Source organism: Cryptomeria japonica, chromosome 3 (assembly GCF_030272615.1).
Source record: "Cryptomeria japonica chromosome 3, Sugi_1.0, whole genome shotgun sequence".
Classification (NCBI taxonomy): Eukaryota; Viridiplantae; Streptophyta; class Pinopsida; order Cupressales; family Cupressaceae; genus Cryptomeria; species Cryptomeria japonica.
Genome location: NC_081407.1, coordinates 862590794 through 862609314, shown reverse-complemented (window position 1 = coordinate 862609314; position 18521 = coordinate 862590794). Strand labels below are relative to the sequence as shown.

Here is an 18521-nt window from a genome sequence, read left to right as displayed (position 1 = left end):
AGAAGTTAGATACAAAGGAAAAGACTAGAATCATTGGCATTGATGATGTTGATATTGTTGAAGGCAATGTGAAGCAGAAGGAGACAGTTGATACATAAGAATTTCAAAGATGAAGGAACCCTTTGGTTCTTCTGATGAATCTCCCTTTGAAGTTGTTAAAATGTAAGAAAATCTTGAGGAACTCGATGGCATAAAGAGAATAGGAGATTTATGGTTCTCATGAAAATATTATAACAAAGAAAGGATTTAAGAAGCCTTGATTACATGATGCTTTCTCCAAAAAAATCTTGTTCTTAGTTCTATTCAAAATCTTATCTTGAATATTTTTTTTGAACAATTGAGTGAATAATTAGCCCTGAAAGCTACTAAAAAGGGACAACTAGATCTTGAAGATGAAGTGCAAAGATCTATGAGGATAAAATATATTGCTACATAGAAGAAATTGGCTGAATGTATAAAGGGAAATGAGGAAATGTGTGGATGTAGTTTCTAGTGTCTACAAATATTGCCTTAGGTGCCACAAAAAACCACAAAGCAAAAATTGACTCTATTGAGTCTGAGTGGAATAGATTTGTATAATATTTTAATATATTCAAGGATACATATAATCTAGTAAGAAGACAAATTAATTGATCGTAGTTGGAGCTGTCATTTGTGCAGAAACATAGTGATGTTTTTTGTTAGGAATTTCTTGATAGTCAAGGAAATTATTGAAAGTAAAATGGATCACTTTACCCATATACTATCAGTTCCTAGAATTCTTTACTCTTGGAACTCAAAGAAAAGTATGAGCTTTTCCTACAAAAGGGTAATTGAGACCTTTTTCCATTTATCATAAATTACATTACTATTGTTATGGGGATCTTTGTGAAGGTATCTTTTTGATACCCTTTGTCCATGATGAAAAAGGGGGGAGAATGAGAAAATGTTACAAAACAATTTGTTAGAAACTTGAATTTCTTTGTTGTGTTGTCATTAATGTTTGTTTGTCTTGTGTTGTAGATGGTCCATAACTGCATGTTCTTAATTTGTTTTGTGGTTTGGCAGTTATATTGATTAAGGTTGAGGTATATACACAAGGTTGGTGTAGTGGAAGTTTCAATATGAAAGAAACACTATTTATGCAATAAAGATAAATGTCACTATGGAAGAATGATTTTGATTACTTTAATATGTAAATATTACAGAGTGTTATTTTGAACATAATGTTTATGATTTGTGTATATTTTACTATTAAGTTTATATGTTCTCTATCGCTCAAATGATGGTGTTACCAGTTAAACATAGTAATAGTTACCAAAGCCTCCAAACTATTCTTCTTGTCCCTAAATATTTTATTGTTACTTTCTTCCCACAAAAAGAATCTAGAATAGAAAAAGGCTTGCCACCAAAGCTCTTTGATAAGGAGATGATTTGAATGGGGAGACCAACCTAAAACACAATCCTTTATGTCTATTCGAGATCCATTCAACAAGGAATAGGGGAAATTCTTTGTCTCAAATTCCAAAAGTACTTACAATGAAAGATAATGTGGTTGATGCTTTCTTCTTCACTCTTAGACATAATACATATGTTGACAAATTGAAACAAACATATTTTAAGATTATCAATAGTGAGAATCTTACCATGGCAAGTCATCCACTAAAAAAAGACAAGTCTTTGTAATTTTTATCATTCTTCAAATGATAGACCAAAGAAATTGAGAGGGAGGGAATGGAGTAGCCAATTCAAACCTAGAATAGATCAAATACTTACTTTCTTTGGAGGAGGCCCAGTTAAACTTGTCCTCAAAATCCAACCCGAGGAATCTGAAATTATTAATAATCTTGAGTAGTTCGTTAGTTTTTGTTTTTAGATGATGATCGAAGTCAAATAGATTCAAATTATATTTGGTGAGGAAGATCCAAGAATTTTGTAGTCACACACAAAAACTCCAAACCTTTCCAAAAGGATATCTCCAATGGTAGAATGAACGGGATGGAATTTCAAAGGGATATAGGACACACAATGATCTTTCCAGAATCTAACCTTTCAACCATTACCAATTTTAAATTGAATACCTTTAAAAATGATGTCTTTAGTTCTTAATAGGTTGTTGTAGACATGAGATCCCCTTCGAAGGACCTTAGAGGACAAGAAAACATAATTATCCCTTCTCTTAAGATACTTATAATTTATCATAGTCAACCAATCACTTTTTTTTTAGAAACAAGTCTCCAATAAAGCTTGGCCATGAGGGTGATAACCAAAGAGCTGGAGTCTCAAATATTGAGACCACCAAATATCTATTGTAACATAATTTTTCCTAGTGAAGAAGTGACAATTTTTTTTTCTGCTTGACTCTTGACTAGAGGAATTGTCTTTGAATTTGATCCAACTTTTTCCCAAGACACCTTGATATGGAAAAGTCATAGGATATAAATAGAAGAAATTTGGAGGGAAGATTTGAGGAGATGAAGCTTACCTACATTACTTAGAAGATAACCTTTCCATGTAGCTAACTTTCTCTGAATCATTTCTAGGAGTCTAGTCGAAATTGACTCTTGCACCTTCCCAATAGTTAGAGGTAAAACTGTGTAAGAAGAAGGGAGGCTAGCAATCTAGAAATTTAAAATTCTTGAAATATATAATTGAATGTCATTGGGGAAATTCATGAAGAACAAAGCACTCTTGTCTAGGTTTTTTTTTTTGTCTTGAGGCACTAGCATAATCCAACAGAATGGAAAACCACCCTCTAGCCTCAACCATTGAAGCCTCACCAAGTAGAAGAGCATTATCCATAAATTTCTACTAAGCAATAATGGAGGGACCTAAATAAGGCTTAATTATTTTATGATTACCTTGAAGAACATGCTTGTGAATATTAAAGCCATAATAATGAATAGATATGGAGAGAGAGGATCAACCTATCTAAGATCACTAGACAAGGAGAAAAACCCATGAAAAGTTTCATTTACCATCACCAATATATGAGGGAGTTTTAAATAGGCCTTAATTCATTTCAAAATTTTACCTTGAAAACCAATTTTGCTTAGGACTAGGGAAAGGGAAGGCCACAAAACAATATTGTAGGCCTTAGATATATCAAACTTTAAAGGCATGGCTTCCTTACAATTATTTTCCATAGAATGGATATTTTAATATACAATAAGAACCACATTACAGATTTGAAAACATGACACAAATACCTTTTGACTACAATAGATCAACTTCCAGGAAATAGGATTGATACAATTGACAAAATTTTATGAAAAATCCACCTCCTTGACTTTCTTATCTGAGACTTTTCTCTCCATGAAGCATAGGTTTGTGTGATCAATAATATTTTGAATATCCTGAATCGGTCTTTTTCAATTATTAACAATAACAGGGTGCAAGGAAGGTTGAGATTTGTGTAAGGAACAAAAATGAGAGACCACCTCCCTATTAATATCCTCAAACTTGGAAAATAGGGTACCATTCGCTCCATACAATTTGTTGATACTATTCATTTTATATGTCTATTGGCTAACGGATGAAAAAATTTAGTGTTCGTATTATCTTCATTGATCCATTGCATTCTTAACCTCTACTTCCAGTAGATTTCTTCTTTAATAACCAGGGTATTAAGATCAGCTAGAAGGGATTTCTCTGTATCCAGTCTATCTGAATAGGCCCCTAGGACCTCCATCTCTATCTAAATTGCATTGATTTGATTCTTTAAATCATTTTTTTACTCAAAAATATTACCAAAAGAAGGCTTTCTCCATCAGTGTAAATTATTTTTAAGGTGATTCAGTTTGTAGGAAACTTTGAACATAATAGTTGAACCAAGATAGGGTGATGGTCTGAGCCAAAAAGGATATAGGAGGAGAGACAACAGTTCCCAATTATATTTCAGGAAGATGAAACAACACATCAATGCAAATGCACTTGAAGAAGGTTATCTTTGAGAAGAGATTGGACCACATGTAATTTTTATCTTCAAGATCCAAATCACCCAAACTTGTGCTACACAAAAATTCATGAAGGTCCTGCATGCTCTCAAAAAAATTAGTGACACCTCCAAATTTCTCCATGAAAAATAATGGGGAGTTAAAGTCACCTATCATGATCCAGTTAGAATCTTGGAAGCACAACCTACAAGAGATGAGATAGTCCCAAAGTTCTCTTCTTGTGGCAACATTGTTAGTAGCATAAATGTTTGTGAGGGTCAATTTCTCCCTAGTTATATTGTTCTCAAAATGGATAGTTTGGAAACATTTATCTTGAAATCTTAGAGACCTAGCAAGAAAATAGGGTTTCCATAAGATAGAAAGGCCCCCAAAAGCACCCTTCACATTCAAAGCATAGGCATTTGAGAAAGCCTAAAGAAAATAACTAACCTTAAGAAAGGTATCTAAACTAATTTTAGTTTCTTGAAGAAGCAAGATATTCATTTGTAATTTCTTCACCAAGTCCTTCACGAAGGTTTTTTTAGGAGGACCATTGAGTCACCTAGTATTCGAGGAGAAGATCTTCATTTGGAGTCAATTGAGGACCAATAATACTTTGAATTGCATTGGCAACCATTATCCACATAAGGATCAACATTTGCCTACCTTATTTCCTTAGCAAACTTTTTGTCAGCCTATGCATCCCTCCCCCACATTAGTCATTTTCCTACTAGAAGTCAGAGGAGGACTACTAACTCCACCCATCCTAGAAGAGGAAAATTTCTCCATAGTAGGGGTCCAAAAAGATTCTAGAGAGTTGTCCCAAAACCCACAAGTTGACTTCAAAAGTGCCACCCCTTGGATAGGGGAGACCATAATTGGGGACACAAATTCAAGAAACATCTTGATATTAGCTGGGACCTGGGGGGTGCTTAGATGAACAAAAGGAACCATATCTAGCACTTTGGAGGAAGGAGGAGCCACTTGGAAGATTAAGGGGGAACCTTGTTCCAAAACATCGCCAATAAGGTTGGGGAGAGGAAACATCACTTCTAGCAAGACTTTAGGAGGGGAAAGGATAGCCACAAAAAGGAGGGGTCGACACCACATCTGAATCCATAGGTAATATAGCCACAACACCTGACTTTGTCGAAACCAAATCACAGGTCGAATGAGCCTATGGAGGGTTTCCCTTAGAGATCTTTTGGGCTGGTTTACAGGTCTCCAATGTAGAAGAAGTTTCCATAGGCCTCTTATCCTTTTCCTTGATGGAAGGTTTGGAGCTCCCAATAGGGTCCTTATTAAAAAGGTGGCCCACCAACGATAAAAATTGACAAGATATCATAGAGTCCTCATATACCAATGGTTAAGATCAAGCACCAAGAGGAGACTTGAGGTCAATGCATAAAGAATAGAGTCATGTCAAGAGTAATGCCTACACAAAAGAACACATAGACCAGTCTCGACCTTTGTTTAGTAATAGAATTAGGATAAATGAACTGCCCAAAAGAGTTAGCCAACCCAACAATGATTTCATCATTCTAAAACTCTAGAGACAGTCCTGAGAGATGAACCCAAGTTGAAATAGCACCATCTAGGTGTGATTTTGGCTTAAACCTAGGACACCACTTGCAAAGAAGAAGCTATTGATTGCCAAAAAACTAGGGGCAAGAATAGAGGAAAATAAAACTATCCTCCTTGAGAGAGAATGAGAAATAAAATGTACCTTTAGGCAACACCAATATCAACACACTTCCCTTGATAGACCACTCATTTGGGAATAGAAGCAATCTCTAGGCATGTATGCATGAACTTCCCCAGCTTGCCATTCTCTATTTTAGTTAAGGAACAATTAATTGATGAATCCTTGGTATTAAGACATGTACCATTCTTGGACCTCTCAATTGACACACCATCCTTGGGCATAAATTGTCTACTGCTAAATAGGTCCTTTGAACATCCTTGGAGAGAATTACTAGAAAACTGGTCAGAAGGAGACCTGATCCTAATAGTGCCCCATTTACAACCTTCAAAGGTGGAAAGGATGAGCTAAAGAAGGTCCTACCCACACGACAAGAACACAAGATCTAGAAGCACAAACTCAGACATAAGTAGGCTCACCAAATCATCCTTACTATTCTTCTTTTTACCCTCACCAAACAGGTCCCACCCACGGCTAGCCACACTCATTTTAAATTTTTTAATTAAGTCTAGATTTATAATATAATTGATTTACCCTAGCATTAACTTTTACTCTAATTGTAATGCTATCTAGTTGTTTTATAATCATTTGAACCCTGACATTAAATTTCATTCTAATTGTAACTCTATCTAGTTGTTTTATAATTATTTGAACTTTTAAAATAATAATTAATAAATTAGGCCAATTTATTTTTTTTAAATCAATAAGTCAGAATAAACTTAAGGTAACTTGTAAACCTAAAGTTATTTAAATAGTCATGTTACTTATTTAATTATTTGTATCATCTTTTTCACATTCTAAACTATTAGATAAGATATTTCAAGTCAATTATCATATTTTAAGATTTTTTTAAATTGTTTGTTTTGATCATTATTTTTTTGTTTTTTAAAATAAAATAATTTTTTTTTAGCTTTTCCACATAATCGTTGATTCAATTATTTGAAGCAAGATAATAATATTATAAAATAATAGAACAAAACATAATTTATGTATATTTCTTGAAAATGAAATCAAAAGGTAAATAATATTTTTCTTAATTACTCTACATAATCATGAGATCATTTATTTTTGACAAGGCATATGTTTAGTGGAAAAGTATAGAAATAATATTTTGAAAATCCAAATTTCTCAATCTTTCTTTAAACAAAGTAAAAAATAAATAATATTATCTCACCTAATCAACATAACTATCTATCATGTATTTTCATAGGGACATGAGTTTAATGGAAAATGAGATAAAAAAAACTCCTTGAAAATATTAACAACTCTATGTGACCATTAAATTATGAAATAGACAAATCTTTGAAAATTGAAATTATTGACTCACCTTAAAAGTAAAACAATTATTCTCTTATCTACCCCTCATAACCATTGGATCACTTATTTTAAAGAATTTATCTTCTTTATCTATCAATATTTTCTCTAATGTGTCCTCATCTATCTCATGGTCTTTAGTGGCTTGAATGGCCTAGGGAGTTTAACCTTATGAGTTGGGATTAAAGAGTGTGTTTAGAAATTTTATGTTGTAGGGATATGTCAGTAAAAAGAATTCAATGGATGGAGGAAAATATACTAATGATTTGATGGGCATGACTTTAGTGAAAAATTACATTATCGAGTCCCTGGAAATGTAAACTACCCCATGTAACCATTAGATATGAGGTAGACAATATTTCAAAAATTGAAAGTATTGATTGACCTTTAAAATAAAACAATATTTCTCTTATGTACCCTTCTAAAATATTGGATCACTTATTTTCCACAAGGCATAAATTTAGTGAAAAATTAAAAAAATAGCTCCTTAAATTTTTTAACTATTCGATCATGAGATAAGAAAATCTTTTAAAGTTGAAACTATTGATTCTCCTTAAAAATATTATTTATGTAGTGGAAGATTATACAAATAATCTTTTGGAAATCCAAAATTTCCCATTCTCTAAAAAAAAAAAAAAAAAATTATTTTTATGTACCTACCATAACCATCTAATCACTTTTTTTTGCGGAGGGCATAACTTTAGTGAAAAATTACATTATCAACTCCTTGGAAATGTTAACTACCCTATGCAACCATTGGATATGAGGTAGAAAAATATTTTAAAATTGAAAGTATTGATTGGCCTTTAAAATAGAACAATATTTCTCTTACCTAGACCCTTCTTAACTATTGGATCACTTATTTCTCACAAGGCCTAAATTTAGTGGAAAATTATTAAAAATATTTCTTTAAAATTTTTAACTATCCTATGTAACCATTAAATCACTGATAAGCAAATCTTTGAAGGTTGAAACTATTGATTTGCCTTAGAAATAAAACAATATTTCTCTTACTTGCCCATCTTAATTATTGGATCACATATTTGGCACTAGGTATAAGTCTAGTCGAAGATTATATTATTTTAAAATTGAAACTATTGATTCACCTAAAAAATAAAAAAATATTTCTCTTACCTATTCTTCTTAACTATTGGAAGGCTTATTTCAAACAATTTCTTTTGTCTACCTACCCACTATCTACTTTGAGTAAGTTTAGATTAGCCATTCAACTACTTATTTTGCTCCATTCATTGATTTTCTCCATCAATTATCTTCAATTTTTCCTTCTCTATCTCATAGTCAGTGGCCTAGGAGGTGTAGGCATGTGAGATAGGACCAGAGAGGGCTGTAACAATGAAAAAGCCGTCAACCGATCAAGTATATAAGTGAGTGAATAAGCCTTTCGATTTTGGATGCCTAGGTTGCTTTGTTCCTTGAGAGTAATGGAGAGCATGAGCAATAAGGTTGAGAGAGCACAAGAGTGGAAGTGTCTCTACAAAATGGAAGCCTATAGAAGTAAGTATTATATGTCTCTTGCTTCTAATACATTTTTTTTTTTTTTTCAAAACTGGTTGTATTATAAAACCCATACACTAACTCATTCTAATGCTTATACAGATAGAAATTATCTAGTAGATGTTTCTGAACTAAAACCTTATAATTATTTTCCCTGCATGATGAAGTTTATTAAGATATTGTTGTGATTCTGAATTCTAAATGGCTACCTAGCAGAAGCCATATGAGGTGTTTAATAATGATCTTTGTTTCCTTCTTTTCAACTTTGACGGTCAAAATCAGAAATTTAAATTAGTGACATAGTTTTCTCCTAGTTTTCTCTACTAAAGATATGTGATTTTGTTAGTGACTGTTATAAATATTATATTTAAATTACTAGGATAATCAGATTGAAAAAAACCTAAAATATAATTATTTGATTTTTTTTATACTATTATTTTGATATAGAAATATATTTTCAGCTGTTGCACAGGGTAAGACATCAACGAGTAAGGCTCTATTTTACAATCAGGCAGAAGCTAGGTGAACAGATCTTGTTTATATTTATTTCTGACTACAAAGGCCCGTTGGGGTTCTCTTGTGTTGCAGGCTCTCAATGAACGTGCACAAATGACCAACCTTTTCCTAGAGAACGAAATGTTCGAACGTGCAGAAATGTTTGAAGTGAGACTGAAAGAAACGATTCAGAATTTAGAGATTTTGATTAGGGATTTTATCTCTGAAAGTTGTCGTTTTTTCATTCAAGCCAGGAATATCAACAGCTTTTCCGAATTCACTGAAAGAAGACCCAGAAGGCGAATGTCATTACAACTAATCATGAACTATACATTATCAGATTTGGCTGACCCAGAAAGAGTGATGGTTTTGATCAGTAAGAGGTTAATGTATAGATCTTCTCTTGTCTTATACAAAAGTAATGGTTGCTCCTTTACGAAATTAGTGTTTTGAAGACAGATTTCAAACAATGCTTACTTCTATATTAATTGATAACCGTTTCTTTTCACAGGCAGCATAGTCAGGTTAAGATTCGCAACACAGGTATATCATTCTTTTTCATTATAAAATATTTATTAGATCTTTTTGTTTGGTTTCTTTTCTTGGGATTGTGTGCTCAATGTATATAAGCTCTGAGATCTCCCTCTCTACAAGGTTATGATTTTCTATTAGGTAAGAGTATTGGTTTTCAAAATCCTTTTCTTTTTTTTTCATTAAAATGTTATTTATGTAGATAAAATCGGAAAAGTGTAGAATGTCAACCAAGCTCAGTATTGGATAAGGTGGAAAAGAAACAGGGCAAGATTGAGTGTGGGTAGGATTGTTGACATTCTCCACTTTTGGATTCTCATATGCATAAATAACATTTTAATCCGATAAAATTGATTCATTTAGTAGTTGGGTTTATATATAATGACGTAAAAAAGGATTTTGAAAACCAATACTCTTAGATAATAGAGAATCATAGCCTTCTAGAGAGTGGGAGATCTCACTACTTACATGCATTAAGAGCAGAAACCCAAACAGATAAAATCAAACCCAAAGACTTAGCAAATATTTTATATAGAAGGCAATGATATACTAGAGTTGCCAATCTTAGCCTGCTATCTGGTTGTGCAAAGAGGGTTGTCAATTAATACAGAAGTAATCATTCTTTGGAATGAACGTCCTGAAAAACTCTAATTCCATGATTTAGAGAAACCTTTTCTTTTGTATAGGACAAGAGAATCAACTAAGCATGAAATATAATTTAACCTGGTACTGATCAAATCCATCACTCCCTTTTTGGATCAGCCAAATCTAATATCTCTGCAATTGGTTGTAATGTTCTTCAATCAAATCCATCACTCCCATTTTGGATCAGCCAAATCTAATATCTCTGCAATTGGTTGTAATGTTCTTCACCTTCTGGGTCTTCTTTGACTACATTATTCTTGGTTTGAATAAAAATAACAGCAAATTTTCTATGATAGAAACTTTATTAGGGTTTTGACAGACTGCAGAGACAAAAATGACCCTAAAACAAATAGTTGTTAAAAAGAGGGAACATGAAATAACGAGACATGTAGAGATTAAAAACTCCCAAAGACAAAAACATGGGTTTTAAAAGAAGGCTCCCACAACCTAAAACATTAGCAGAGAAAGACCAAAGAAACTCCAGCCAAAGATTTCTCAACCTAAAACAGTCAAGATCTACACTTAGCACTATTTGTGAGAGAGCAGAGAGTAATGTCAAAAGAGGGTTTAGAAAGCTTAGCTTTCTTACCCTTAACTGTAATCCAGCCCCCTTAACTGTAATCCAGCCCTCTTCCACCTGCGCTGGGTTATTATGCCAAGATGAATGAAAAGTTATTATTTTCATTAAATAAGTAATAGTATAATTGTTTTGAACAATAGATTTTTTATTTTTCATGGGGGTATGATAAAATTTGTGCATTTCAAGGTTTGAAAAACATGCACGAAATTCTTTAATATTTCACTTCTTATCCAATATAATTTGGATCAATTAGATGTAAAGATAAAAACCATTACACCTTTTTTCTTGGTGGGCTATAATAGATCTCGTTAGCTTTATTTTATACATGTATATTGTGAGTCATCAACTTTATCGACTACATGGTTATTGAATACCATGAGAAGAATGTGAGCGGAGTTTTAGGGGAATTGATCATAACAGACTGATGAATGCAATGATCATTAGTTATTGCAAGTAGAAACCTTACTAGTTTATCAGCAACGTGATCTTGATTGTAACATGTTTAAAGCACTTTTTTTTTATACCAAAAAACCTTCATAGTTTATAGCAGCGAAGATAAAAAATACAGGCTTAACAATGTCTTCAACATAAACCAGCAGAATTCAAGCTATCTTTTTAATGATCTTCATGTGACTCTGCCTCTTCCAAGGCCTGCACGGAGGCTGTCCTCGACCAGAACGCGATTCAAATTTCTACCACCATCCCTCCTGCCTCGTTGAGCATGGGGATCCCTTTCTTCTGCTTTTGGTGGCAGAATTCCATTTATCCTTGTAAATTCATGGAGTTCATCCTCCCTACCCAAATCTTTTGGATTCTCACCAAGGAAATGCCATTTGAACTATCTGAGCCCCATACCTGCAAAGGCTCTGTGATTGTCTAGATCCTTGCCTTTAAGGTCCAGTAAAAAGGGATAATATTTAATTAGTTCCCAGGGAATGTTGAACATAATTTTATCTCTCGTCCAGGAGCTCCTGAATCATGGCGCACCTTGTTGAGGATCTCTCGCAATTCTAGCAGGATTTCATCTAGGAATAGCTTCTTTGTGAGGATCCAAACAACTTGCTTAGTTAGCTTCAAATCCAAAAGAGAGGCAACGAATCTGGATGAAATGCTTGTGTTGTCACAAGGGTATCAATTTTAATTCTGTTATTTTTCTGAAAGAGACTTGTCCAGTAGAAACCGAAAGGGAAATAGGAGTGTCTGCACCAATGAACCTACAGAAATGACCAACCTTTTCCTAGAGAATGAAATGTTTGAACGTGCAGAAATGTTTGAAGTGATTGAAGTGAGACTGAAAGAAACGATTCTGAATTTAGGGATTTTGATTAGGTATTTTATCTATGAAAGTAGTTGTTTTTTTTATTCAAGCCAGGAATATCCTCTCCTATCAACAGCTTTTCCGAATTCAGTAAAAGAAGACCCAGAAGGTGAAAGACATTACTATAAATCTTGAACTATACATTATCAGATTTCGCTGACCCAGAAAGAGTGATGGTTTTGATCAGTAAGAGGTTAATGTATAGATCATTATTAGTTGATTCTCTTGTCTTATACAAAAGTAATGGTAATGGTTGCTCCTTTACGAAATTAGTGTTTTCAAGACAGATTTCAAACAATGCTTACTTCTATATTAATTAATGACCGTTTCTTTTCACAGGCAGCATAGTCAGGTTAAGATTCGCAACGCAGGTCTATCATTCTTTTTCATTATAAAATATTTATTAGATCTTTTCGTTTGGTTTCTTTTCTTGGGATTGTGTGCTTAATGTATATAAGTTGCGAGATCTCCCTCTCTACAAGGTTATGATTTTCTATTAGGTAAGAATATTGGTTTTCAAAATCTTATTTTTCTTTTCATTAAAATGTTATTTATGTAGATGAAATGGGAAAAGTGTAGAATGTCAGCATTGAGAAAGAAACATGGCAAGATCGAATGTGGGTAGGATTGTTGACATTCTCCATTTTTGGATTCTCATCTGCATAAATAACATTTTAATCTGATAAAATTGATTCATTTAGTAGTTGGGTTAATGATTAAAAAAAAGATTTTGAAAACCAATACTCTTAGATAATAGGGAATAATAGCTTTCTAGAGAGTGGGAGATCTCACTACTTACATGCATTAATATCACAAACCCAAACAGAGAAATCAAACCCAAAGACTTAACAAATATTTTATACAGAAGGCAATGATATACTAGCGTTGTGAATCTTAGCTTGACAATCTGGTTGGACAAAGAGGGTTGTCAATTAATATAGAAGTAATCATCGTTTGGAATGAATGTCGTGAAAACTCTAATTCCATGATTTAGAGAAACCTTTTCTTTTGTATAAGACAAGAGAATCAACTAAGCATGAAATATAATTTAACCTGGTACTGATCAAATCAATCACTCCCTTTTTGGATCAGCCAAATCTAATATATCTGCAATTGGTTGTAATGTTCTTCACCTTCTGGGTCTTCTTTGACTACATTATTCTTAGCTTGAATAAAAAGACCAAAAAAAATTATCAAGTGTTTGATAGAGCAAAGATATTATTCATCTGTTGATAATGGTTTTCAAGAGAAGAAAAGTTTATATATTTATGAAATTATAAAATTAGTTGATGTATATTCATCAATTATTTATAATATTATGAAGAATGAAAAGTTGTTTTTGATTAGAGAAAAAACAGATTTTGAAGGGACCTAAAACCCTTTACAAGAGAAAAGATTAGTTTAGACTTAACAAGACATTAAGCCATAACAGACCACACTAGCTAAACAGCCCCGTAAAACTCATTTTAAAAATTACTTCAATAGGGCAGAGACAAAAATGACCCTCAAACAAATAGTTCTCAAAAAGAGGGAACATGAAATAACCAAACAACTAGAGATTAAAAACTCCCAAAGACAAAAACATGGATTTTAAAAGAAGGCTCCCACAACCTAAAACATCACGAGAGAAAGACCAAAGAAACTCCAGCCAAAACTTTCCCAACCTAAAACTCTTACCCTTAACCTAAAACCATCAAGATTAAGAAATAACAACTTTTCATTCATCTTGGCATAATAAGTGGAGAGGGAAAAAGACATTTGATCTACTCTTCTTCTTTATGAAGGATGAAATGTATAATATATGGATGAAATGTAAAAATGATGCTACATGGAAGGGTTGCCATCTCCAAACATTTGAGTATGCCATCACCAAACATTTTATACTCAAGATGAAAGAAATGAGGAATATGTTCCTCTAACAGTAGGAAAAAATTTCTCTACAATGAGATATTTTATGCATTGACAACAATTTCTATAGCAACTACTCTTCCTTAGTGCCCAACATTTCCAGAGCACTCATTTTCTTCCCAGATCTCAGGCAAGGCTTTGTAATGCTTTCAAGTACAAAGTCTGCTCCATCTGTCCTTATTGGAGTTCCAACATGTAGACATTAGAAAACCACAAAAAATTTAAATAGCTGAATAAAAGAAAAAATCAATTTTTTTCATAATTTATCAGGTTCATGACAAGCAATCCTGCACAAAAGTGTGGAAGCCCTATGTTTTCCTGCTGCTGTGTTTCTAGGACTGTCATCAAAGAAAATCTGCAGTAAAACAACAAATTTAAAAACTAAAAATTTTCAAAGAAAATCTGCAGTAAAGCAACAAATTTAATAACTTAAAGTTTTCACAGTTTATAATGAATGTTAATTTTTGGATTAGATCATATAGGTTTTTTATCATCAACATTTTCAATCAAATTTTATAATCCAATAGAATTTTTCTCTTTTAAATCATAAAATTTGATCTAAAACATTGACAATAAAAAATCTAATCCAATATATTCCAATATATTGCTGACTAAAGATACTAAAATGTAGAAACTAGAGGAAAAATAATCATTAGGCCCATAGAGATATACTGTTCTTTTGGGATCAGCATTTGCGAGGAGGAGAGCACGCTTTATAGCTTCTTTTGAGGGCTTGCAAAGAATGGGTGTCTTGGGGATAACAGAAATGGGCGTCTCCCACGTGGTATGAGAATTTAGTATTCCAAAGCATATCACACCTTCAAAACAATCTTCCAACCCAAGTATGCTCAACAGTTTTGCTGCATGAACTTTGTCACCATTTGTAAATATCTGTCACAACATAAAGTGTTGAGTGGTAAGCTTTCAAATCTCAAAGAATTCGTTGGATTTTAGAGAAATAGACCATATAAAATTGTTTCACCTGTTCAGAATCATAGTAGTATGAGCCATATAAACTTACAATTTAAGTTTGGGACATGCTTAACAGTAAGATCCTCAGTATTGAATCTGGTTTAAGATTCTCATATGGTAATCTTCCATGAACAAAACTGCAGAAATAATTGGTTATGAATGAGCAAGAGAGCGCCAGTGGCGGCCTTTTACTGCCCTTCTAATCGGTTTTGGAATTGGTCTATCAAATGAATTGCAGAGATTTAAGAAAGCTTGAAATTCACACTATAAGAAAAATACGACTGGTTTTCAATGGATTAGGAGAAATGATTAAACATGTACAAGGAGAAATGAACACAGATTAAAGAAAAGATTTAATTTATATTATTAGTTGATGGTTTCATATTTGTGCATTTGGGCATAACTTTGTTCATCCACGTGTGGTATTGATCTGATAAATTTTTTTACACAATGTGGTGCTAAGAGGATCGTGTAGGTATGGTATGAGGATCATTTTTTAATTTTTTTTGGGCACAACTTCGAAAATCTTCAGAATTATGGAGTTCGATAATATCACAATTGAGTTAAATGATTAGAAGTGTATTACCAAATCTAGAAAAGCAATGAGTAATATCATTAAATGTAGTAGCTCTAAGTCCTGCATAAGATTAAGAATATTGTCTATTTGATATTCTTAGTTTAAATTATTTCGGAGAACTCGATATTATAATATGAAATATCATAAGCTATTTAATTTTAAATGTGGATTCTGGTCATTTTCTACATTAACATGTATAATGATTTTATACAAAAAATATGATTTAAATTGATATCTTCATATGTATTGTAATTTTTTTTTCGCTCATATATTGATTTTAGTTAAATACAATATAAACATACATGAATGATGTAGGATCATAAACTTGTTGTACGCTATTGAAACCATTCTCAGCACTTTCGAGAATAAAATTTCAAGGCAAACAAAAAACCTTATGCATCATCTTCTATCATTCTAAAAAACTATCAAGTTTATGACTTCGAAGATCATATTAACTATAATAAGTTTAAGTAGCAGGTTCTCAACTACAAGATTGACAAAGATTTTTATCATAATTTTATAGCCAAAAATTTAACAAAGAGCAGTGTCCAGCTATAAGCATCGAAAAGTCTAAAAACATAACTAGAATATAAAACCTAGCTTTCAAGTTTCATCAAGGGGCACGGCTGGAGGAGTCGAAGTTCTACCTCTTCCTCGACCTGGAGGTCAGCCTTGGTGGTGACCGGACCCACGACCCACCCTTCTGGCACCACCTCTTCTACCCTTTTCGGCCTGGGGTTCCTCTTCTTCGCCTTTAGGAGGTAGGATTTTGTTTAACCTTGCAAATACGATGAGTTCTTCCTCTCTGCCCAAGTCTTCTGGATTTTCACCCATGAAATGCCACTTGTGGTATCTGAACCCCACTCCTAGAAAATGCCCTATGTTTGTCTAGGTCCTTACCTTTCAAGTCTAGCAAGAAGGGGTAATACTTTATTAGCTCCCCATGATCGTTGAACAAAATTATTTCACTTGGCCAAGGGGCTCTAGATTCATGAAGCACCTTGTTAAGAATTTCTTGGAATTCTTGTAGGATTTCCTCTAGGAATAACTTTTTAGTAATGCTCCATATGGCTTGTTTGACCAGTTTCAAGTCCATCAAAGAGGTGGCAAACCTAGATGATATGCTTTTTTTATCTCGAGGATACTCCTCCCTATTCAAATGCTTGCTACCCAGGATCATTTTAACCGCCAAGATGATCGAAGGATCTGTGTGGAGTAAGAGTCGCTTCAGCCTCAAGTCTGTTATTCTTCTGAATGATACTTTGGTACGTTGAGGCCGAGAGAGAAATAGGAGTGTCTGCTCCAAAGCAAGAAGTAGGCCTTGGATAAACACTCATGATAAACCCATTTGGTTTCTCACCAGACATGACTGGCAATTGTAGAGGCTTCGAGTAGGAGAAGTATTGAATATGATTTTTGGTAGGTTAAGAAATAATAATGGCTTGTAGAATACGCTAAGTAGAGCCTAGCGGGCACACTCTTTAACACCTAATTATGAGGAGTTGCTTGCATTAAATTTGCCTATAAAGGTGGCAGAGTATATTTGTCTTGGACAAGCCAAATCTCCTTGGCTCTGATATGATGACTGTCCTGCTGACAACGCATTCCTTGAACTCGAAATGACGACTCTCACCAGTTGGATTTTGAGAAGCGGAAAAGGAAAGACTTGATTTGAGAGTGCATTAGGATGATGTCACTATGGTCAGGCTCGCTTTATTGCCGAAATAAGGTGTAGATTTGAATTCAAAAAAGAGTATCCATTCCCCAACTTGGGCGCCTAAGATGGACCATATCTTTAATTAAGGAGGAGATCCTCTACTGGGTCTACTCACTTAAATTGAATCCCTCCCTTGTACTCAAAAAACCCAAGGGACACATTCCTATTGTTTTGACCTATTCTACTTGTCCAAGCTACTGGACTCCCTAGTCCCACCAATGAATAAAAGTGTCATGTGCTACTCATTTAGAGAGGGAATCTGCTACTGAATTTGTTTCTATGAAGATAGGTTTTGCTTCATAATGCTCCAATTTTTCTAGATTTTTTGTTATATTGTCTAAAATTGTCTGTAGCCACCAATTTGGGGTTTTTTTCCTTTTGATTGCATTGATTGCTATCTCCGAGTCTCCTTCCACTGTGATGTTTATTAAACCATGCTTAATGCAATCCATTAGTCCTAGCTATAAGGCTTTCAATTCTTCTACACTATTAGGTTCTGGTAGAATCGGCTTTGCCATTTTCCCTATGATTGATCCTGAGTGATCTCTGATTACATATCATATGCTTGAGGGGCCTGGGTTGCCTTTAGAGGCACCATCAAAGTTGAATTTTAGCCAGCCAATCTTTGGAGGGGTCCAAGTAGCTTCCTTTCTAGAGTTGGATTTTTGCCCAAAAGAGGGAGGAATCCTAATTCCCTACCAATTTTTCCTTATGCTTTCACCTCAAGAAGAGAAAATTTTGGGTGGTTCCAATGAGAAAGCTATTTTGTTGTTTACTGAATCAATAATTGCCATTTCTATTGAGTTTAGGATTGATTCAAGCCTTTTGGCTTTATCTTCAAATAGCCTATGATTCCTTTCTTTCAAAATTTCCCAAACTAGGCATGATGGGGACACTTTCATAATTTGGCTCAAAGTGCTTTCCTTCACTGGGAGAGGCCAACATTGAAAAAGAGAGATAATGTCATTCGACAAAGCTATGATCCACCCCAATTTAGCATAGAGCCAACGCCAACATTTAGAAGCAAACGTTCAATTCCAGAGGAGGTGATCCACTGTCTCTGCCTATGCTTTACACATAATGCACCTAGATGGTCCTTCATACCCCATTGTGGTGAACTTTTTTGCGGTTAAGATTTTTTTTGAAAGGCTAACCATGCAAAAATCCCTTCTTTTGGAATGATCTTACTGCTCCAAAACAACTTAATTGGAGTGTCCTTCTTTTCTTGATTTGAATTACTGACTAGAACTTTGTAGCCATCTTTAGAATTATATTGCCCTATTTTGGAGGATGCCCAAATTAAGGTATCTTTTCCTCTTCTAGGATTGACGTT

The 18521-nt window shown here is 33.7% G+C and overlaps 1 pseudogene; it reads right to left on the bottom strand.

The window, feature by feature from the left end:
- Positions 1-14005: 14005 nt before the first annotated feature.
- LOC131066659 (uncharacterized) lies at positions 14006-16305 on the bottom strand (annotated as a pseudogene).
- Positions 16306-18521: the final 2216 nt, after the last annotated feature.